The following is a 25,614-nucleotide window of genomic DNA, read 5'->3' on the forward strand; positions in this document are numbered from 1 at the left end:
CTTTTGTCTTGTGTAGCATAAGTATTGACTGTACAGAAGTTTGTACAGATGTGATCTGTTGGAGGCAAACATGAATTTGATTTAAAATGTTCCCTTTTTTTGCCAGTGGCAGCAGCTTTTCTTTCAACTACTACCTAGAAGACCACTTCAACATATGGTACCCACCTCCATCCCTCTGTGAGTGCCTTGAGGACAGTTAGATATATAGAAAAATAAAACATAGTTTATGCCCTCAGGGAGCTCACAGTCTCCTAGGAGAAGCAGATTGTGTAAAGCTAATCAAAGTACAGTGTGATGATAATTGTGATAGGGGAATGGAGGGACATATTTTTCCTCTTCCACTCCTTCTTGTGGCATATATTAAGGCTTATATAGCAGTAGGAGATAGATATTCTTTTAGTATAATCATGTGTAATGTATGAGCTAGCTGGAGGTTAATCTTGGGAGTGTGATTTTGCTGATTGCTTTTTTGATAATCCACTGTAAGGGAGCCAGTGTGAGTATCTCTTCTTCTCCCCTAAAGGGATCTGGGTTCCCTTCCACTCTCCAATCTCTCACCCAACAGTAGAATACAAGGAGGATCCAAACGGCTGAAAAACCATCCTGGAAACTGAACACATGAGGAATGAACAATGACTGGAATAAGTAGAGGATCTGGAGGGGAGGTAAAGTTAAGAATGAGGGTCCATGTGGAAGAGGCTTCCAAGTTGGATAGTGTGTCACGGATATCATTTCCGAGAATCAAGAAGAAAATCTTGTATCCGCTGGAGTGGCTTGTAGGCATTGGCATAGAGTTATAATAGAACAAAAAACAATTCCAAGACCTGTATCCTCTTTGGAGTCTGTAAAGATTAGACTATACCACCCAAATCTCAAGTAAAGATCTGTCTGTATAGTCTTCCGAGTTCAGTATGGGGGACTGATTGTCCATGCATATTCGTTTATGGGCTTTATAACCACACCCTTCTGGATAAAGGGCATAGTTCTGGGGTCATAGAGCTATAGTTAATATTTTTCAACCCATACATCAAGCATCCATTATGCGCAAAGAGCTGTCCCTGGTGCTGAAGATTCAGCCAATTAAAACCCCGGAAATTTCTGTCCTCTTGGAGCTTATACTTTGTGGGGGAGATAGTCTTACAGGATCTGAATCTGAATTTAAATGTTTTTAGAGGGCCTGTCTTCTCAGTTCACCATGACCCCTACCACTTTTTTTTTTCTTACACCTGGCACAGTGTCCCATTTCTCTCACATACATCAAATAGATGTAGTGGCCTCTGAAGGCATTGGGTTTACAGCTCATTGCCCAGAATAATTTTTAAATTCTGAAACATTTAAAATAAAGTATAACCAAGGTATAGCAAAAATCACAGATCATAAGTGCATGTGGTGCAGCAGATATTTGAAATCTGAACAACATATCCATGTAACCAACACTCAGATCCAGAAGTGGAGTATTGCTAGAACATCTCCACATCCTCCATATCCCCTTTTGGTCACTACCATTGCCAAGGGCATCCACTCCCTGTCTTCTAACAGAATATTTTGCCTGGTTTTGAGGTTTACATAAATTGAATAACACACGAGTACTCTTGTGTCTGGCTTCTTTCATCCAACATTATATTTGTTGTATTCATCCATTTGATTGCCTGTAGTTGTTTGTTCATTTTCATTACCATATTCCATTATAAGAAAATACCACAATATATTTATCTATGTTATCCATTCTACTATAGGCATCTTGGTCATTTTCAATTTGGGGCCATCGTAAGTAGTGACGCTATGAACATTCTTACACGTGTCTTATAGTGAACATAAATGAATATTAGGTATTTGCATATTAGACATACGTTAGGTATTTCTGTTAAGGAAATACCTAGGAATGAGTCATCAGGTATGCCTATGTTCAACTTTATTTATTTTTTTGAGACAGGGTCTTGCTCTGTCACCAAGGCTGGAGTGCAGTGGTGCAATTATGGCTCACTGCAGAGTTGACTCCCTGGCTCATGTGATCCTCACACCTTAACCTACTGAGTAGCTGGGACTACAGGTGCACACCACCACACCTGGTTAATATTTTAATTTTTTGTAGATACGGGGTTTTGCCATGTTGCTTAGGCTGGTCTCAAACTCCTGGGCTCAAACAATCCTCCCACCTAGGCCTCCAAAATGCTGGGATGACAGGCATACACCAGGCCTATGTTCAACTTTAGTTATAAAGTTTAGCAAGCTGCCAGATAGTTTTTCAAAGTACTTGTACAAATTTACATTTCCACCATCAACGTATGAAAGCTCCAGTTCCTCTATATCTTCACCTCACCTACAGGCTCAACAGCATGGTGGAGAAAAGGGAGAGACAAAACTGGAGAAATTGACAGCAACAAGATATTGCAAGATTTTAAGAAAGAGTACTATAACATTTAGTGATTCATTTTTAAATTTTTGACCAATACTTAATGAAGATTTGTCACATATTTGGGACTGTGATAGGCCCTGAGGATACATCTGTAAAAGGATAGACAGAATTCCTGTCCTCATGTAGTTTATACTTTATGGAAAAAGAAGCATTAATTGAAAGAAGAATTGTTGTACCAGTGTCAACCCTTGCTTTCTGATTTCCGTTCCAATTCTGGCCTGTGGATTGATTTCCTTTAGGCCCTGTCCAATTTCTTCCATGCCACAGTCTGCTGGGCCCTAGCTAATTTGACTGGCTTCCTTGGGGATTATTGATTGCTTGGACATCTGGATGCATTTGGTTTCCAAAATTCCATTGTCATTCCTGGAGGTCAATTAGTATGTGGACTGAATCTTTGCAGATTGATAATGATTCCAGATTTCTGATTTATCATATCCATTTCTCTAGGGATGGCAGCTGTAAAAGATGAGTTCTGCACCTCAGCCACCACAGAGACCTCATTAAATTCACATTCTTCCTTCTTGATTAATCAAACCTTCTCTTTTTTTGGAACATCTATCCCTCCATACACTTCACTTCCATGATTTTGTTTTAAAAGCCTTTTCTTCCTTGAATCATTGTGTCTTTCCTCTTGAGATCCCAAATATCAGATTTTTCTTGATACGCAGGTATGAAAAGTATGATCCCATCGCTACACCACACAGCAAAGACTTCCTCCATGGTCCACGGTGAAATTGTCTATATTACATCAAAGTGATTGCCAGAACTGGAACTGGATCAAATTGGGAGGGGTTTAGGGCATCACGTAATGTGGGTATGGGGCAAAGTTTACTAACCTTTACCCCACATTTATTCAACCGCAATTTATTAACTACCATGTGCCAGGTGTTTGTGCTGGGTACTAACAACATATTGGTGAGCAAGTCATGGTCTCTGCCCTTGCAAAGCTCAGAGTCTACTGGGGGAGACAGATGTGTCAGCAACAAGAAAATACAATGCCATATATGAATACTACCAGTGGGAAAATCCATGGTGCTATGGGATTGTAAAGAAGGGGTATCCACCCAACCTATGGGACAAAGAAGGCTTCCTGGAAGAAGAGCCACTAACCTGAGACCTGAGAGAGCTATAGGAGTGTGGGAGAGTGGGGAAAAAGTATTACAAGCAAGGGAGAACAGCCTATGCAAAGGCCAGGAAGAAAGAGAACATGGTGACTCTGAAAGACATAAATGAATTCAGTATAACTGGGTGGGTCAGACAGAGTAAGGTGAGAAGAGATCATGGTTTAGAGGCAGGAAGGGACCAGGTGGGCCTTTTCAGCCAGAGTAAGAAACTTGCACTTCTTCTTGTATTACAGTTGGAGGTAGGATGGGGTTTTAAGTAGCAGGAGTGACATGTTCTGTTTTGTACTTTAGGTAGATCATTCCTAATTGCGGTTTGACCAAAGAATGGTTCCCTGAGTGCTGTAATAAATTTGGCAGTGCAGAGTAGTCAGAGCTGCTTTGTGTGGTAGAAAAACAATTCTCTCAGGGTTGTTCTTGGTTAACAGTCTTGTGCTTTAGTTGATATTCCTGATGGCCCAACCATATGCCCTTGGCTTTCACCATTCTGTACACTCTTGGCCTAAGGCTTCCAAGAGCCAGTGCCTGTGTTTCTGCCTGATGGCTTTTGCCAGTGACTGGAGGAACCTAATGGCCCTGTGCTCAGGAAATGCCAGAGAGTTAATGCTCCTCCGAATTAGTTCTCAACCAATACCTGATGAGAGTTGGTGGATAAATACACAAGCTCCCTTGCTAGCACAGATGGGATAACTCTGATTGCCCACAGCGGTAATCTGCTCAATAGTACATGGTTTATTGGCTTATTTCGTATCATTGTTTTATCCCAATCCCTAATGTGCTGGGTACTGTGATGCACCATCCAGATGCCCCATCACTGATGAACTTGCTGCCCAGCTGCTGGGAGTGTTGCTGGTGGATTAACTTCAGCTGTTTGTCCCTTTTGGCATTGCCTCATCTACAGAGAGCTGCTTTGTCCAAGGACACATTGTGTTCTGGGGAAGCCCACATCCACTGACTAGTCGAGGTGGGGCTATAAAGCCCTAACCATCCCAGTCAAATTTGGGACAACTCTGAAGGTCTGTTCTAGCTCCAGAGCTCCCTGTAGGGTTGCACAGCCTGCACTGTGGCTCACCTTCTCTCTCTGCCCATCCCTACTACCTTCTGCTCTTTTCCACGAGTGTTGATTCCAAGTACATTCTTTAAGAAACATCCCATATGCTAACTTTTTTAGTCTGCTTCCCAGAAAGCCCAACCAATGACATCCACTTTTCTGGGATCACCTATCACATAAACTATTTGAATCCTCCCTCTCTGGCTTTTTCTGGGAAAACCAAATCCAAGCTAATACTAGAGCTTGTGAATAAGGTAGGAAAACAAAGTGGGCTCAGCTCAAGTTCTAGGGTAGGAGGGAAAAGACAGAGCCCAGTGGCTATAATTAGGACAGGGGATATTTCTTTGGATATGGTCACATATTAAGTACCAACTGCCCCCATGCTCCAGACTTCATTGTTGGAATCTCTAATCATTACTCCATAAATAAATCCCATCTGTGTCCTCTTTAAAGCACACTGCACAGAGTTGCTCATAGGAATCAGCTTAATTTCAAGTTAGTGATGTATTTTGAAGGGTCTATCCTTCTCACTTCAATTTAGGGGCTAACTGTGGAAACTGCTATGTGTTTCCTGTGTCCACAATTTAATAATATATCATGGTCTGTCTGGACAGTCATACCAAACTTCTCATATACCCATTTCACCTGCTCTGGGGGATGTCTGCTGTAGCAGATGTTGTTGGTGTGTCATCCTGTATCCTCCTCAGCCTGTCTGAAACTACCTGCAGCTATGGACAGTTTCCACCTGCATTTGTCTTCTCTGCCCAAGAGCTTCCTCTGGCAGCAGGGAGAAGGGTTCCCAGAGTTAATGCCCAGGTGGGCAACACTCGGCCACTCGGGGAAGGGAAATTAGTGGGTAAATGATTGTTTTATCCCAATCCCTAATGGGGATTTATCCCAAATGCCCCAGTCTCCGGTGGGACCATTTTGAGGTGTGTTTCCCATGATCTCAGAGGACTCTATCTACAAAACTAGTATAAATTCTCTGAGTCAAAAATCCAGTCTTTGGGCTGAATTGTGGATTCATAAGAATCTCTTTCCATCCACAGGCCCATTTTCCAGTCCAAGAGAAAAGAATAGAGTTTCGAGGTTTGTGCCTTGCCATGCATGTGTTGGGAAGAAAGCGTCTGGCTGTAACTGAGTTTGGAAGAAAGTCACCAGCGTTTTTTTCTCCTGTGTGCTTTTCAGGGCCACTTTTTCATTCCACGTCACAAAGTTAGGAAGGGCCATCTGCCTGTGTGATTAATGAGCCTTTTCTGCAAAAGCAACGGAGATAAATGTCCTCTAGGAGCCCAGCACAGAAAAATGAAGAAATAGGATGGCAAATTTTCAGCCATTATTTTGGAGTCTGAACTCCCTCCCTGCATCAATTTAGCTATTATTTCAAAAACTAATTAATCTTCACTCAGGCAGCTCTGAGGGACCCATGTTTAGATAATTAACAACCCGTGGATTATGAAAAGTCTCACTTGCAAATTTGGCTACAGCATTTGGGTAGAACACTTTCAGTATTATTCCGTTTAAACCCTCTTCCATCTATCCTTCATTTCCTGACAATTAAGAGCAAATAATTAACCATGATGGATTTTGCTTGGCTACTTGCTGCTCAAATAATGTTCTCTCTTCCTCTTTGTTCTTAAACCACCACCATCTGAACGTTTTTGATCAGCTTTGTAGATAATTCGTTTGAACCAGGTAACAGTAGGCTTCATTTGCAATTAACAGTCATCAAGAACATTTGGGTTTGCCTTGTGTAAGGAGTGGGAGGAAATTCCAGAGCTCCATCAGAGAAGCAGCTTGTAACTTCTCCTTGGCTCTCAAAGACTACAGAATTCAGGTATAACTCTGTTTGTGAAGTGTTTTCTTTGCCAAGAGTAAGAAAGAATTTAGGCAAAACATTAAAATCAATCTTGTGACTGAAAGGTTGAGACACTCTAGAACAGGTTACTGGCCTCCACCCCCGATAAAAAAGTATTTATATTAAATTTTACAATTACTCTCTCCTGGAAATTTCATTTATTTAATAAATTGGGTGCCTACTGTGTTCCAGACACTATAGAAATTCCTGGTAACACAATGGCAAGGAAAGCAAATGATATTCCTGCCCTTAAAAAACTTATAGTCTGTTGAGGAGGCCAGGCATTCATGAAGTGATAACCTGAAATTTACAAAAAAAATTTACCTGCTGGAGTACAGAATGATGTGGAAGCATTTAATAGGAAGACCTGGCCTATGTAGAAGTAGTGGTAAGAGGTTGGAAAGACTTCCCTGAGCAAGGAACATTTGAGCTGAGATGTGGAGAATGAGTAAGTGTTAAGTATCGCAGGAAGAGTGTTGCATCCAGAAAGCACAGCATGTGCAAAGCCTCTGGGCTTTTCAAGGAGCTTGGGTAGACAGGAATCTTGGGGAAAATCAGTAGATTTGGAGTACAGAGAATACGGGTAAAAAGAGTGGTTCAAGATATATCTATTTTCAAAGCTTATATAGGTTTCCCCTTATTTATTTTATTTTATTTTATTTTATTTTTGAGATACAGTCTTGCTGTATCGCCCAGGCTAGAGTGCAGTGGCATGATCTCAGCTCACTGCAACCTCTGCCTCCTTGGTTCAAGTGGTTCTCCTGCCTCAGCCTCCCAAGTAGCTGGGATTACAGGTGCCCGCCACCACGGCCGGCTAATTTTTTATATTTTTACTAGAGATGGGTTTTCGCCATGTAGTCAGGCTGATCTTGAATTCCTGACTGCAAGTGATGCGCCTATCTTGGCCTCCCAAAGTGCTAAGATTACAGGCATGAGCCACCATGCCCAGTACCCCCTCATTTTAAAATTAATGCTCTGTTAAAAAGTAGAAAAGTGGGGAAAAATGGAACACAGTCATGCCAAGTTCAACTACCTAAACATATCTCTGGAATTTCAGAATCATAGCCTATTAACCATGAAGTGGACCAGGAAACTGAAACTCAGAAAGGTTAAGTGACTTGGCTAAGATCATGCAGCTAATTAGTGGCAGATATCCTACCAGGAATGTGCGTATGATTGGGGGTTCTTATGAAGGCTTTAAGCTGTGCACCTACAAATGTTTTCTATATGACTAGTTAATTTTTAATTAAATGTGTCAGAAAAAATGCAAGTGGTTCATTAAGCTTTTGATCTCATAAATCATATTGCTCAGAATGAGGCTATGTGGATAAACGTGAGTTGCTTTAAATTAAACAAAAGCTTAGTAAATAATGGTTCAGTTGATTACATACATATGGCAAAAATAATCAACATGTTAAGCAAATGGGAAATGTGTGCACAACACCATACTGAATGGTGACCCTGTGCCCAGAGCAGTTTGGGGCAAATTGCTAGGGGCAATAGATTTCCCAGCTAACTTTGGAAAGTCCCTTTAAGGCTTCTGGCTCCAAAGCAGTCAGAATCCTTTTCAGCTTGTCTCTCTCTCTGGTTTTCGTCTCCATAAAAACATTCACCTTTGTTCATTGCTCTTTAAACTCTAGAAAAAGAAAGTAAAAGGTGGCTGGGCATGGTGGCTTACACTTGTAATCCCAGCACCTTGGGAGGCCAAGGCGGGTGGATCACTGAGGTCAGGAGTTTGAGACCAGCCTGGCCAACATGCTGAATGAAACTCCATCTCTACTAAAAATACAAAATTAGCTGATGTGGTGGTGCATGCCTGGAACCCCAGCTACTCGGGAGGCTGAGGCAGGAGAATCGCTTGAACCTGGGAGGTGGAGGTTGCAGTGAGCTGAGATCGCGTCATTTGCACTCCAGCCTGGGCAACAAGAGCAAAACTCCGTCTCAAAAAAAAAAAAAGTAAAAGCTTACTGACTTCTTGTAATCCTAAAAGTAACAACCACGAATATAAGTTGGTTTACAGCATGTGAGAGATCTGTGAAAGGGGCTGTCTGTACCCTTAAGAGACTGGGCAGTTAATGCATATGAACTTTGGAAGCAGATGGCAGATAAACCCCTTAACAGGAAGATTATGCTTATTAAGGAGCCCATAATTTACTTGGTTTCTCTCATAAATTACTTCTCTCTCTCTCCCTTTTCTCTAAGTCAATTCTGCAGGAGAATTGGCTGCCCCTCCTCAGGAGCTCTCAGGACAGGCTGGACGATGACACACAAGGCAGGTACAGGAAGAATACTTGCTGACCACTTAACACAGGTAGCTGCTTCAATTGTTTCCTTCTGAGAGCAGGTTTGGTCAGGGCTGATTTATCCATTGGGATAGTAAGTGCATTGCCTAGAGCCCATGACACTTTTAGGGGCCCTTAAAAACGTTTTAATTTCTTTTAAAATCAGAAGTAAAATATGAATATAATCCAGCCGGATTATATTTGTCTTCATACCAACACAGTTGTATGCCAGACTTTTCTTAATGGAGGAAGGGACTCAGGGAGGCAAAAGTGCCCAAGACCCAAAACAATCATAATATGGACTTGGGAGTGGTAGATATCTGTATTTTTTCTGCCTACAATATATTCCACCTTCTTGTGGTCACAGGACCTCAATCGTCCTTTGGAGGAACAGCTCTTCCCATACTTACAATCCTGTGAGATTCAGATGTGTTTTTGGTCAATCGTGGCTCCAGGAAGGGTCATGTGACTCACGCCCAGCCAATCAGAGCCACATATTTATTATCCTATGTGATTGGTTCAGGATGAGTAAGTCACCCAGGTGGGGCCAATCAGGGCCAAAACTCAATTCTCAGACTTTTCTTGGAATCGTGGCAAGTGAGGAATCAAATGTAGGCCTGGAGATGTTGTTCATTATCTTTGCCAACACATGGGGAGAGTTTGAGAAGTTAGAAGCAGAATAGTTTCTGGGTCTCCAGCAGCAAGAACTTTAACTTTAGAGGACGGATACCTCCCTAAGCTAGACTTTCTTGGGGTAGAAACTGATTGGTTCATCCTCAGTTAGTTGTACACCTCTGGTCTAATAAGCCGTGGCTACATGGTTGAGGGGCCGGGACAGAATAAAGTTGGACAAATGTGGTTGTTAAGACTCAGTGCTGCCTGGGGGGCTGAAGTTGGGCAGAAGATGTCAGATATGGGTTATTGGCTGGAACGAATTTTTGTCAAGTTGAGAAGCTGTGGAATGTCAGATGACATGACTTGGCTTCTGATTTTGAGGGGAAGACTTCAAAAAACTTTAATTCAGAGCTTCTCAAACCATGTTCCTGGGATACCAGTGTCAGTAGGAGTATTCAAAATAATTTTAAGGTCAAATATATTTGGGAAATGCTAGTTTAAATAACATCATGCAACTTCTTTCTTAGAGGACTTCTCAGACCTTTAGTATGTTTATGTGCATTATGGATCACCAAAGGAAAGGGAGATAGAAGGTCCAGTATTTCTCAAACTTGTATGACCACCAAACTAGGAATTTCAAGGAATTTTTAGCTTTGAAGGACACCACAATTTTGAGAAATACAGTTTAAGAAATCCTGGTCAAGTTCATTACATTGAGAGCATTAAACGCTGTAAAGGAAAAACATTTTAAAATCTAAAGCCCTAAAAAAATTCCCTCTGTTTTTTTTTTTTTTTTTTTAAATGCCCTCTTTCTTAAGAATGCATGAGGAAATGAGACCTGGAAAAGTTCACATTTTTTTTCTTACTAAGAGACCTGAAATCTTGTATCAGCTCCATTAATATTAAAAATAATTTAAAGCAAGCCAGGCATGGTAGCATACACCTATTATTCCAGCTACTCAGGAGGCTGAGGGAGGAGGATTGCTTGATCCCAAGAGTTTGAGGCCACAGTGAGCGATAATCACACCAGCGCATTCCAGCCTGGGCAATAGAGTGAGATCCCATCACTATAGTTTAAGAAATAATAATAAAAAGCAACTGTTATACGATGCTTATTCTAAACCCCAGGAACTGTGCTAAGGAGTTTATGTTCACTCTCTCATTTAATCCTCATCATAATATAAGGAGGTAGGTGCTGCTATTAGTATCATTTTTTAGCTAAGAAAATTGAGGCATAGAAAGATAAAGTCACTTGAATGTAATGGAGATAGAATTTGAATCCAAACAGCCTAACTCCAGAGTCCTACTGTCAACCCCTATTCTAATACAAAAATAATTTGCGCATGACATTAGGCAAGTTTCTTCTCTTTCTGAGTCTTGGTTTCTTAATCTGTAAATTCAGGGTGTCAGATTGGAGACTTTTGAAGCCATCGTGCTCTGTCTAGATTTCCCACAATTTCGCAAGTTCACATCTGTTAGTTCCACCTTGAGAAAAGTGGCCATTGATAACATGTTTACCTTGTCTATAAGATGAAGTGATTTAAAACATGACGCAGAGTGGAAGTAGAACTGGGGAAACTTCAGACAGTTGCTTATAAACGGGAGCCAAAGCTCTGAATGAAGGTCTCACCACTGCAAAATGACATGCTGGTGAGCTAAGAGAGCCTGTAAAAATGAGGTCTCTGGAGGAGTCTTCATTGATTGCCAGTCTGAATTTAGCTTGTATCAGACAGTCAGACAGACATCAATGGCTGCTCCAGAAACCCACGCTTCTTTCCTAGCATGTGGCAGACGGGCATTTGAGCCAAATTCAGCACTTCACTAGTTTGCCATCAGTCAACCTGAGGCAGGCAGACGTTGAGTCATCTTATGGTCTTCTGGCTCTGCATAGTTCAGATGGGGCAGGTGTCATGTGCCAGAACTGATGCTTCCTTTGAAAGCAAGAGGACAGAATGGAGGAAGCAGTGTTAAGAAAACATTGGTGATGCTATGTATCCCTTGATCACTTTGTACCTTTAATCTCATGAGGGCCTCACACTGCCTCTGAGAGGTGGGTAATAAAAACAGCAAAAACATATTGAGCACATACTGTTTCAAGGTTGAGGGTAAATGCCTTAAATACAGTATTTCATGTCATTTTATACAACTGGAGTGACCTATATATTTCTGGTTTACCTGGGAAAGTCCTAATTCACATCTGCTGTTTTGGCCTTATCATTAACAGCACCCATTTCATATTCAGAAGAATGCTATTTCTTTTGTTTTGATTTTAATTTCTTTTTATTGAGGTAAAATATGTACATATCATTTACCATCTTTACAATTTTAAGTGTACAGTTTGGTGGTAATAAATATAGTCGTTTTTTCCCCTTCATCCCCTCCCCTTACCCTTCTCTTTCTCAGCCCCTGGTAACCACCAATTTACTCTTCTTCTTCATGAAATCCACTTTTATGGCTCCCACATATGGGTGAGAACACGTGATAATTTGTCTTTCTGTGCTTTGCTTATTTCCCTTAACATAATGACCTCCAGTTCCATCCATGTTGCTGCAAGTGACAGAATTTCATTTTTTATGGCTGAATAATATCCCATTGTGCATAGACACCGTATTTTCTTTACCCATTCATCCATTGATGGGCACTTAGCTTGATTCCATATCTTGGGTATTGTGAATAGTGCTGCAATAGATGTAGGTGTGCAGATATCTTTTTGATATACTGATTTCCTCTCTTTTGGATATATACCCAGTAGTAACATTGCTGGAACACATGGTAGTTCTATTTGTAGTTTTTTGAGAAACTTCCATACTGTTTTCCACAATGGCTGTATGAACTTACATTCCCACCAATAGTGTATGAGGGTTCACCTTTCTCCACATCCTTGCCAGCATCTGTTATTGCCTGTCTTTTTGATACAAGCGATTTTAATTGAGATGAGATGATATCTCATTGCAGTTTCGACTTACATTTCCCTGATGATTAGTGATACTGAGCATTTTTTTCATATACCTGTTGGCCATTTGTATGTCTTCTTTTGAGAAATGTCTGTTCAGATCTTTTGCCCATTTTAAAATCAGATTTTTTTTTGCTATTATTTGAGCTCCTTATATATTCTGGTTATTAATCCCTTGTCAGATGGATAGTTTGCGAACATTTTCTCCTAATCTGTGGGTTGTCTAGAAGAATGCCATTTTTGCACAGTAAATTAAATAGTCACCTTAGTTATGACTAGATTGCCTCAACTGAATTCTGTTACTGCTATTCAGAGCTATGTACTACCTGCCTCAATTTCTTCACATAAAATGGGGCCAATAATATAAGTATCTTTCACTGTCTAAATCATTTTTATTCAAAATCAGGAACTGAATAGATCCACATAGCAAAGTATGTCAGTGTAACATCATAGGATTGTGGTGAAGAGATTTATTGTAGCACTACATTTGTAGATATGGAGTATATCTGTATATATATCTTAGCAGAGTGGCATTTAGGAAGTGTATGATATGGTAGCTTATTAATCCTCTGCTTTTGCATACATAAAATGACAACAATGTCTTACATTTCTGGCATATAGCAGGTACTTAGTGAATTATTATTGTCTTAATCTTGCTAAATATAAACATTTTCCTCCAAACTCCCTCTGAGGAAGATTGCCATATTTCAAGTGAAATAAATTATTTTCTCACGCCAGCCCATATTGTTTGCTTAATTTTGTTTTTTTTGTTTTGTTTTGTTTTGTTTTTCTGGCTAATGTCAAGAAGAGAAAATGCCATCCCGTGGATCTCAGGGAGGTCCTGGAGATATTGACCTTGTGTTAACCTGGAAGGGCGCTCTCCAAGGTCCTGAAGCAGTGTCTCATTTTGTAACCAGAAGGGCACTTTGAGACACTTGGGTGCATTTTGTGGTAGACAAATAGATGGTTTGTGTTCCATGAGTGTCATGGCCCTGCAATTGAAAAAAACAAGTTGAAATATTAATAGGTCTTACCAACTGCTGGGTGATTGCAGAGTTGAAAAGGCACAGGAAGCCTTTGGGACAGAATTGCTATGTGCTAGAACAGAAATGATAGGAAAGAAAAAGCTGTGGGCTCGGGGAGTGGCTGTCCAAATAGAGCAGAGCTATTATTTGAGGGCAGAAACCACATAGTCTCTCTGCTATTAGGTGAATTGTACCCCATAGGATCATCAATAAGCCACTTAGATCCACAATAGGGAAATTCACCAGAGACTGGGTTGAGTTAAATGGTGGTCACAAGTATAATAATGAAATAGAAGTGGTTCTGCTTTAGCACCCTCTTCATCTTACCCTCCATATCATCCTCACAACTTGGATACAAGAAGATCCTCCTATGTGACCTTGGAACCTCCTATCTGGATCTGCCTGCTACAGCTCCAAATTCTGTGGAAGGATCTATAAAGTTGGGAATACACTGAGCTGCAAGTAAAACACATCTATAGTAGCTTCTAACAAGAATTCAGGAGGTAGATTGTTGCTAGTATTGGTTCAGTGAATGGCTTGGAAATGTCAGGCTGTTTTTTTCCTCAGCCTTTCTCTGATGCTTGTTATCTCAAGGTCATGCAATAGCTGCTTCAGTGTCAGATGTCTCATATATGTTCAAGATGGAAAGAAGAGGAACAGGGAAAAGGCAGAGACATCACACCAGCTGCTTCTGTCTCCTCTTTTCAGAAATGCAAATGTTTTCTGAGGACTGCATCCTTAGTAGACTTTTGCTTATGTTTGTTGGCTATACCTGGGTCACATGACCATCTCTAGCTGCAAGAGAAGCTGGGAATCATAAACAAGATTGTCATGATCAACTGAGACCAATCACAACCCACCACCTAGAGTTGGCACTTTACTCTTCCAAACAAAATTTGATTTTGTTATCAACAAAGAAGGAGAATAAATATTGATGAGTTGATTAATAGTGTCTGCCATTGCCCTTTTTCTTTACAATCTGAGCTTATAGTCTTGGGAAACTCCTTTTTTAAGTTTTTTTTTTTTTTTTTGTATCTTGAGAAGCTTGAGCTATGCTTATAGCTGCTTAGAAAGTGTTTAAATGAATAAATGGCTGAGAAGATTTCTGATGAGTCGTCAAATAGGTCAGGAAGCCTCTTTTTTTCTTAATATATTTTGGCTTGGGGCTAGAATTTTTTAAATGAAAACACACCTTAATTTAAAGGTGTGACTCCAATAATGAGAATTTCAACCAATGACACATTATGGAGGGCAAATCTAACTTTTCATAGAGCATTGTACTGTACAGTATCCTTTGGTTAGGACTTTTGTTGCCTTTTACTTTTGTGAGGAGAGTCCTAGTATGTCAGCCCTGAAGGGAGTCTTTGATAAACGTAGTCAAAAGATAGAATGCATTGAAATCTTACCATCTACTAGTCACTCTACTATGGCTTTAAAATTACAAACTCCTTCAATCCTTATGAAAAACCTATGCAGTAGATACTATTATAATTTCTGGTGGAAATTAAGACCTAGAACGCTTTAATAACCTACTTAAGTTCATATATATTGCATGTGGAAGATCTTGGATTCTAATCCAGACTGCCTGGTTCCAGAGCACATAATCATGTCACTTAGGCAAAGCAGCCTGTCTAATAATAACAGCCAGGCTTGAATGAGAGTCTGTTTATACAAAATTAGAAACTGTCACATAACAGGCATTTATGTAAGCATATTACATACATTTTTTCATCTGATTTTCACAACCATCCTATGAAGTAACTACAATTCTTATCAACATTTTACAGATAAAAAAACAAAGGCAAAGAAAGGCTAAGTTACTTGGCCCTGGATTACAGAGCTTGTGCAGGGTGAACTCAGGTTTATCTGGGCACTGAACTCAGGATATTTCCTTGTGTCATTCTGTATCTCTTGAGATCCCTTTTTTTCAAACCCCTATTTCTAGAGATGAGGTTCACTAGGAATAGGATAAAGAAATGCTCATTGAAGGTAATTAGATGTTAGGAAGCTTGTAAGGGTTATTAACTCCTTTTTACACATATTGCTCATAATAGCATGCAAAAATGCTACCACCAAGAGGCTTCCAAATACAATGGCTTAAACAGGATAGAAGCTTATTTCTCTCTTGTTAACTGGCAGAGTTTGGTGGTCTGAAGCTGGCTTTCATTTATGGATCTAAAGCAGCTGTTCCACTTGCAATTTCTTATTCAGCAGAAAGGAGAAAAGAAATATGGAAGGAAAACAGCTTGCTTTTAGGTACACAATATAGAAGTTACATACACCATGTAGTTTCTCCTACTTACATGTCATTGGCCAGAATGTAGTTACATGGCACCTCACTGGGAGGCAGGTTGAGAAATATCTGGGTGGTTGACCATATACTCTGGGAAAGGAAGGAGAGGATAATAGATGTTGGTAGATAATCATCAGCCTCTGTCACATGATAGATGAGGAAATGGAGGCCAAGTAAAGACTTACCCAATGATGGCAAACATACAACATGCACATTTTAAAGACTAGATTGGGAGAAGTATCAGGATGTGGGGCAGTAGCTTGGCAAGCCGTATAGGGATGCAGAGAAAGCATATTGGAAACCCTGAGTGGAAATAATGGGCCACAGTGAAGGAATCAGGAACCTGGAAAGCCCAATCTTAGAGGTCCATAGATTAAATAGCCAGGTACTCATTTATGCTTATGGGATGAATGGTATGATTTAAGGCACTGACAGGAAGCAGGGCTTCAGGATTGCCCAACTCCAGGAAATACCATTTCCAAACAGTAGAATGTTGGCTCTGCCAGTTAGGCTTTTCTACTACCCTGCTGTAGGTTGGATACCCCTGGGAGGCAGACTGTGAGTTGGGGATTGCGAGGCCAGAGGTTTATTAAGGAGAGCTTTTGGGATCAGTACTTACTGGGGGAAGGGAAGGAAGCAGGATTGAAAAAAGAAAATCAGCTGCAATGTAGTCTCAACAGAAACCTCAGCCAAAGTTATGGGGAGTTCTGAAAATGCGGTGATCCTTCATACTTGTCACTGAAGTTGTCTCAGCAAAAAGGCTGGGTCTGTATACCCTCTGTTAATTAGTAGTTGGATGCAGGCTGCCCAGAGATGGGGGCATGACCTTGGATGAGGTAGCTTGGATGAGATAGCTCTCTTCAGCTGAAGCAAGAAGGGGCTGATTGCAGAGGACACTTTTCCAAAAGTACTCCAGAAGTTAGGATAATAAGTCTTTCGTCTCTAAGCAGGGGGTCTTGGCAGCATGCGGTGGCATCCACCACACCCCTCAATCACTGCACTATCTGCTATTCCTCCATTACACAGTCTTTATGCCTTGAAGAATTTGGGCACTTCTGAAGCTCTCTCTTTCAAATCTCAAATATCCATGGATTGGTGAGGAGGGTATATCTACAGCTTAGATTTTATTTATTATTTAATTAACTGTTTTAACTATCAGTTAGCCCCTTCTGGTCAGTTGCTGTCAGTACAAAACAGTAATAGGACATATAACACCAGGAATTAGGTAGTCAAAAAAGGTCCTAATTCAAATTAGGACAAGTCAAATAAGACTTTGAATAAGACAAGTCAAAAAAGGTCCACCAGGAATTAGGAGGAGAAGCTGGGAGGGAGGCAAAGCCATGTTTCTCTTTTCCTCACCTAACTCAAGGTAGAATCTGCCTAGGGCGGGAAGCAGGGAGAGGATGGGGCACTGTGGAGTTCTGAAGTCAGACTTACCAACCTCACAATTTTTGCCCAAGGCCAACTCTACCTCAGATATTCCCTCTTCCTTTTGTTTGAATTTCTAATTTTCCATTTGCCAAGATGGCTGCCTGTTCAGAATGAGAGATCACAGTTTGATCTGATTCAGAGTTTGATTTTTTTCCCTCTTCTGTCAGCATAGCAGCTCATGCATCTGAGGGCTACAGCTAAAAAGTGATTTTTAAAGACTTCTCATTGGCAAAGAGATCAATGGAAAGAAATCTCTCTCTCTCTCCCCCACCACTTTTTATTCTGCCTTTAATTTTTCTCCTTCTCCAATCTCCTGCTAGGAAAGTTTTGTCTGAGGGCATCTAACATACTTTGTCAGAAAGTTGCCTTGTTAAGGATTGGTGTCCTGCTGGGTGAACCGAGGAGGTGGTGTAATTTCCCCCACAGTCTTGGCAATTGACTCAGCTTGAGGAAGGGGTGGAATCAAAGAATTCCATCGGGGAGATGGCATCCCAAGGCAAAGTCATCTGTCAAGGACAGGTTTGTCGCTAAAACAAACTTCGTGGCAACCTCCAAGAAACAAGTCCCTGGAAGGGATGGTGGTGAGGATGCTAACTAGTGGGACATATCAAAGAGGGACAACCTTTCAAAGACGATATGAAAGAAAGGGCTCAGGCATCCTATATGCTCTGCACTCCAGGCTCGGTTGTGCCACTCAATGGCTGTGTGATCTTGGTTAAGTCAGTTAATGTTTCTGGGTTTCAGTTTCTCTATCTGTGAAGTGGGTGAATCCTATCTACAAGTTTTAGAGAGGTAAGGCAGTGAAGTGACAGCAAAGGACATAGGCCAGTGTAAATTAAAGGGGTTTAATGGTAAAGTCTCTGGAACTGGAAAGGGAAGTTCTCAGAATATGAAATAGCTCTAGTGACGGTCTTCTCCCTCTTCTTTTTTGTCACACCTTGTGTCTATTTTGGGACTGTTTCACTCCCTTCTCTGCGAACTATCAGCTTCATCTCTAACTCGTCGTTTCTGCTCATCTAAATAGCAGCTTGCATAAGACTTTTGAGGTGGCTCCAACCGTCACACTCTGCCTCGTGACTTTTCAGCTTCTGTTCCTGTTCAGTTTCTGTTCTATCCTTTTTACTTTTTTGAGACGGATTCTCGCCCTGTCACCCAGGCTGGAGTGCAGTGACGCAATCTCGGCTCACTGCAACCTCCGCTTCCCGGGTTCAAGCGATTCTCCTACCTCAGCCTCCTGAGTAGCTGGGATTACAGGCGCGTGCCAGCTAATTTTTTGTATCTTTAGTAGAGACGGGATTTCACCATGTTGGCCAGACTGGTCTCAAAACTCTGACCTCATGATCGGCCCACCTCAGCCTCCCACAGTGCTGGGATTACAGGCGTGGCGACCACGCCGTTTCTGTTCTGTTCCTTCAGCTTCCATGACAGATGCCTTCTTTCATTTAAGCCACACTCCTGAGAGAGAGAATCTGATTGGTTCAGCTCCATCTTATGTACTCAGCCTCTGGATTGGCTGCCTTTAGGTCAGGTGATTAAACTTAAGCCAATCAGCTGTCCCATGGCAGGGCGAACGCACATCACATGCATGGGATAAAACCTGATTGCTTGAGGCTGCTCAGTCAGAAAGGACTTGGCCAGGGCATGGCCACCTGCATTGAACCTTTAGCTAGTTCTTATCAGCAAATAAACATGTTATGAAAATTCCGTAGGCCCCAAGGCAGTGCAGTAGTGGCAAGGAGCACTGACTTTGGGATCAGGAGATGGTTATAGGTCCTGGCACCAACCCATCTGATTGGGTTCACTTCAGTTCACTTTCCTGGGTCTCCACTTTTACATTCCTCACTGAGGGGCTGAGCTTGACTACAGTATTTGTGATATTATTTTCTTGTCTCCACCCACCTTTCTCAGAATCATCTCTAGCAAATGACCAGATAAATGGTGGCAAAGCTGCCCAAACCAATGGATTCACACAGGAAATCTAAACCAACTAGGAACATGGAGTCAGTTTAGTAGCTTGTGAGGCTGCTAGCTTGACTTTCTTTAGCTCTAACCTAATTAAGGCTGTTTGGAGAAGGTAGCTACTTAACGTAGAATGCTTTATTTGGAGGGTGGGAGGTAGGGGAGAGAGAGAGTAATTAGCTAAGTATGGCAGACTGTATTTTCTAAAGATGACCATAACAATATATCCAATCTCACATGCTTTTCCAGAGCCTTAGCACTCCCCCATCAAGAGTCTGTGTCCCTTCCCTTTGAACCTGGGTGGACCTTTGAGATGACCTTCAGCAATAGAATACCATGGAAGTGGTGCTATATGACATCCCAGGCTATTTCATAAGAATGCTATGCAATTCCTCCTTGTTCTCTTGGGATATTCACTTTTGGGACACAGCCACCCATGCTGTGCAAAAGCCCAAGCAGCCTGTGGAGAGGCCCATGTGGAGAGGGACCAAGCTCCCCAGACCACAGCTTTGGCTGAATTCCCAGCCTAAAGTCTGCACCAACTGGCCAGCCATGTTATTGAGCCATCTTGAAAGTGGAACATCCAGCTCCCAGTTGACCTCCCTCATTCAATGCTACATGGAGCAGAGAATTGTCATCCCTGCCAAGTCCTGATCAAATTGCAGATTCGTGATCAAAATAAATGTTGTTGTTTTAGGCCACTGAATTTTGGGGAGTGGTTTTTGAGACAGCAATAGATAGCAGATACAGCATTGAATAAACACTCACGTGAACTTTCCTAGTTCTGTCTGTCAATGGGAAGTGAGGAGGGTTCAAGACTAAGCAGAGAGAGGGAGAAGGGCTAAAAATGTACAAGGGGAGTTTATGGGCTGTAAAGAGAAGGGTCTACTGCAATTCTAATAATAACTGCTGATGGAGAACTTGCTATGCACCAGATTCTGAACATTTCTGAGAGGTGGGGACTACTTTTTTTTTTTTTTTTTTGAGACAGAGTCTCACTCTGAGTGCAGTGGCGTGATCTCGGCTCACTGCAACCTCTGCCTCCCAGGTTCAAGTGATTCTCCTGCGTCAGCCTCCCGAGTAGCTGGGACTACAGGTGTGTACCACCATGCCCAGCTAATTTTAGTGTTTTTAGTAGAGACGGGGTTTCACCATGTTGGCCAGGATGGTCTCGATCTCTTGACCTCGTGATCTGCAGGTGGGGACTGTTATTGCCTCCATCTGACAGCTGAAGAAACTGATGCCTGGAGAGTTTAAGTCTCTCACTCAAGGTCACAAAGTCAGTATGTTGGGGAGGTCATGTTTCAACCTGGGTCTGTCTTCTCAACCATGGCATGAAGCCAGACCAAATTCACCCTTGACTAGAGGCCTATTCTTAACAGATGTAAAACCATTTACTCAGGAAAATTGAGTCCACATGGTGATTCATTGTGAATTTAATAATCACTTCTAATAGAAATTTAGTGCTTACCATGTGCCAGGCACGATTCTAAGCACCATACTTACATATTTCATTTCATCCTCACAATAAGCCTCATTTTTCAGAGTAAGGACCTGAGGCTCTGAGAAATTAAAATACTCAAGGTCACACAGGTAGTAAATGGTAGAGATGAGTCTGACACCAAATCCCTAGCTGTTAACCACTACTGCTTCCTAATTTTATGGGCAAAGATAGGAAATAAAAGGAAGGAACAGCGGGGGGAGGGAGAGAGTTGGAAATCGGGAAGGGGAAAAACCTAAGGTAAGATATAAAGGAAGAAAAGATGGAGGAATGTGGAAGGTGGGTTTTGTTAATGCCTGAACTGGTCATTTCCAAGTGGGGACATCCTCAGTGGGGAAGGAGTTTGCAAATTGTCAAGCCGTTGTGATGAAGACATCAAGTTTGGGGCTGGAGACAGAAGGACACCAACAGGCTGACTGCAGAACCTGCATTCCATAGAGCTGTTCTTCCTGTAATATTGTAGAAACATATAGAGTGAAAGAGGAGATGAAATACTGTATAATTTATTTGTCTTCTTTACTGAGAAAATCTCCTTATAATTTATCAGTTTAAGTGAATTTTTGAGTTCTTTTTATAAGCCCTTAAGAGACAGGTTCTATGTTGCCAATAGGGGTTTTTTCATGATTTCCTGAACCACAAGTGGGGATCATACTTTAGAATAAGGAAAGGGCTTAAGAAAAATAAGCAAGAATTCTCATAACCAAAAGCTACATGCCCAAGTGCAAAGAGAATGCATAATGTTACACAGAATGTAAGTTTCTTTCTCTCTTCCCAATACAGTGTGAGTACATATACATATACACAAATACATACAGTCTAAAACATGCATATACTCACACAGACACACCTGTAGAACACACAGAGCCACATATACAGCCACATACACGGTCACACACCTAGATCCACATAGACATATAGCCACATACAAAGACACATACACATAGAACATATGTAGTCCTATGTACAAATACACATAATCATACATACATAATTGCACACATGCATAGACCCACACATGGTTTCATGTACATATACACAGTCTAATACATTTGTGTAGTCACATAATCCCACCTACATAGTCACACACACAAATAGATATATACACAATTATGCACATAGACTTAGAGACAGACACACACATACCACTGGGATTCCCTGGGTTTTTTGGGAGTCTTCAAAAATTCTAACAAGTTCCTGGCTCCGAAGCTAGTCTGCCTGGGTTCAAATTCTATTTCTTCTACTTGCTGGCTTTGTGTCCTTGGACAAGTTACTTAACCTCTCTGTGCCTTGGTTTCTTCATCTGTAAAACAGAGATGATAATAGAGATGATGTGAGAATCAAGTGAATTCTTGCATGTATGGGCTTAGAAAAGAGTCTGGCACATGGCAGTTGTCCATAAGTGTTGGCAATTATTGTCGTTGCTGTGAGTTGGGCAATATCACTATCATCATCATTTGTCATCATTACAAACTTCCTTTTATGTAACCTTGGTGTGCTAGACTCTGTGCTAAGTGGATTACTTGTGGTATCTTATTTACTACTGAAAATGGCTGCATGAGGTGGGTACTGTTATCTTAATAGAGGACTGGAAAGATTTGATAACTCATCCCAAGTCACACATCCGGTAAGTGGCTAAGCTGGGGCTTGAACCTAAGTCTGTTTGGGTCTAAGCCCTGGTTGTGAACTATATACAACACGTGATCTCAGTTGTGAACTACTTTGTACACTAGAATTCTCCTGTTTGGGTATCAGCTCCCTGAGGGACTGTGCCTGTTTTGTTCATTGCTGTGTCTCAGCGCACAGAACAGGGCCTGACTCCAGATCTACTCTTTGAAAGAAAAATGGGTTCATTCACCTGCAAAACGGGGAATATCCATCTCATAGTGCTGCCAAAATTAAATAGTGTAATTTTTATGAAAGTGCTTGGCACATAGCAGGGCTCGGCTCAATAAACAGTGACAATGATGATTTTTGTTAAAGAATAAAGGATGATTCAGAGGCCTAACACTTCAGGAACAAAACAGCATTGCCATCAGTGAAAGAGAAAAGGCAACTTGGGCTGCTTTAAGGGATCACAAAAAAGTTGGTTTGAAGTAGGAAGAATATGAGGTGGCAGCAATCTCTCATGTCCACATGGAATCATTTAGCAGGTGGTTGGGATGCACAGAAGGGAGAGATAAAAAAGTCATGACAGAGGTGAGGACTCCTCTTAAATGGGAGAGCCGTGGGGTGGTACACAGACCTTAACAAGGTCCCAGTGCTCCTCGTCTCCTGGTATTCATGCCTTTGTATAATCCCCCTAACCTTGAGTGTGGGCTGGACTTATTGACTCACTTTAATTGTGGAGAATACAGCAGAAGTGATAGGATGTCAAGCTGAGATTAGATTATAAAAAGACAGGTTTCCATCTTGTGTTCTCTTTGATTGCTCACTCTATGGAAGCCCACTGCAATGTTGTAATGCAGTCCTGTGCAGAGCCACATGTGGTAAGGACCTGAGGCCTGCGAACAGCCATTTGAGTGAGCTTGGGAGTGGGTCCTCCCCGAGTCAAGCCTTGAGATGACTGCAGCCCTGGTTGACACCTGATTGCAGCCTCATGAGGGACCTTGAGCCAGAATCACCTGGAGAAGCCACTCCTGGATTCCTGACCCAAAGAAAGTGTGAGTTAAGAAAAGTTTGTTCTTTTTAGCCACTAAGTTTTGGGGGTACTTTGTTATGCAGCAGTAGGTAACTAATAATACACATGGAAATGACTGAGATCAGGAGAGAAAAAGTGTAGAGAGAGGAGTCTGAAGTTAGAGCTTGGGAAAATGTCCTTGTTGTGGGGATAGGAAGAGTCAGAGGAAACAGTAATACAGAAGATATGAGAGAGTTAGAGAGAAAGAAGAAGAAAAGACAGGGATAACCAGTGGGGTACCAGAACCCAGAAGGAAGTAGACCAGGCCACCGAGTAGATGGGCTAAATTATATACAGCAGAGAGATTCAGACTGAGAACCTGAGAAATATGGGTCCCAGAGCAGGCTAATACTTTTGCACACTTCATACTGATGTTCTTTAAATATTTGCTTGGCATTGGTTTAGAGGACAGCCTGAGCACTGCATGGGGCAAAGGCCTCTCCCCTCTTGACCCAGACAATGAGCTGTGGCTCCCAGATTGCATTCCATATTCAGCAAAACCAAAGCCCTGCAGTTAAAGTGACCAACCCTCAAAGGGGGCAGTTAGAAATCATTTGCCAGCACTCACGCATGACTTTTGGGGAGATCTCTCAGCCCTTCCCCAAGTAACTTCTCAAAATTTGTTTTCCAACAGCACATTGTACTATCCCTGGAAGGAGTTCTGGTAAACACAATTTTCTTCCTTTTGTGATATTAGAGTGATATTTTAGAGTCCTATATAGACTGGAGCCCTGGGTACTTGCCTGACTGCCCTGCCCATTAATCAGGTCCAGAAGGAAGGAGCATGGGGAGAAGCCATTTGAGTGGCTATCATGAGGTTGCTGATAGCTTTGGGAAGAGCAGTTTCAGTGGGGATTTGGGGAGGATCCTAGATTAAGGGAAGTACATGTATGCTGAGGATGTGGAATCTGTAGGTGTGAAGACGGTACTTTTGAGAGGTTTGATAGAGGAGAGAACAGGGTGAAGGGAAATGGCTCTCATTTTTTTCTTTACTCATATGGAAGATCTGAACATGTTGCTAAGCAGAGGGGAAGGATCTGTCAGACAGGGATAATTCTGCATAAAAGAGGAGGAGAAATTGAGGGGCAAAAAGCATCAAGAGGGGACAGGAGTAGGAGGACCAAGAATGTTTGAAAGCTTGGGTTTTTGTGTTGGACAGACTTGGATTTGAATCTTGGCTCTGCCTCTTGCTAGGTGTGTATCCCTTAACCTTTCCAGGCTTGGTTTTCTCAACCCTAGAATGGGGATAACAGTGCTTATCTCACAGAATTGTTGTAAGGGCTAAATAAGATAATGTTTTGTAGAGTGTTTAGCAGAGTACCTGGCGCTTATTAATACTCAGGAAATGTTGGTAAAGTAATAAACAAAATCAGAGTGGAGGCTAGGGGAAGGTCTGGAGACATTTAGGAATGGAGCAGAGAGAGGGTCAAGGCTTGATAAATTTTACTCCTGGGAAGTTTGAGAACTTTTTGGTCAGTAAAAATTTGAGAGAAATTCTGGTGAGGGCAGGAGCTCTGGGAAAGTCCTCTTCTGAATGCCTTTGGATGCTGTTGTGTGAGTTGTGATGCCTGGAGCTGTGGCAAATATTTTGCCACCCTAAGGGTGGAAACACCTGAAGATAAAAGCCAACAGGAAGCAAGTGGATTGAAAAGGTGGAAATGTCCTTTATGTCATTGTTGAGCTGCTGAACAAACTAGTTTAAGTTCCTTATAATTTAAGCTATTTTTTAGTTGGGTATTCTGTTAATTACAGTCAAATGCATTGTAATTGATAAAGTGTTGTTGGAGGAGGGACTCAGAAGCTGCAAAAGCAAGGAAGCTGGGGCAAGTAAGCATGCTCAAGGAACTGTAAATAGTTGGGCTGCAGAATTGGGTGGAAGGTAGGAAAGAGAATTCTGAGAAGTTCAGCAGAAACACAACCATGGAAGTGGGAAATCACTCAATGTAAATGTCATTTATTTAGAGGAGAGTTTTAGTACTGCATTGGGCAAAGCCATCTCCTTCATTGACGCAAACAATTAGCTTTAGCAATGCTTCAAAAATCCCTCGATGCCAAAGTAAGAAGCAGGAAATAGTGACAAGGTCCAAGATACTGGAAGAAAATAGATCATGAAAGCTTTTTTTTAAAAATTTTATTATTATTATACTTTAAGTTTTAGGGTACATGTGCACAACATGCAGGTTTGTTACATATCTATACATGTGACATGTTGGTGTGCTTCACCCAGTAACTCGTCATTTAGCATTAGGTATATCTCCCAGTGCTATCCCTCCCCCCTCCCCCCACCCCACAACAGTCCCCAGTGTGTGATGTTCCCCTTCCTGTGTTCATGTGTTCTCATTGTTCAATTCCCATCTATGAGTGAGAACATGCGGTGTTTGGTTTTTTGTCCTTGCAATAGTTTGCTGAGAATGATGGTTTCCAGCTTCATC

This window comes from Pan paniscus, chromosome 10 (genome assembly GCF_029289425.2).
Source record: "Pan paniscus chromosome 10, NHGRI_mPanPan1-v2.0_pri, whole genome shotgun sequence".
Lineage (NCBI taxonomy): Eukaryota > Metazoa > Chordata > Mammalia > Primates > Hominidae > Pan > Pan paniscus.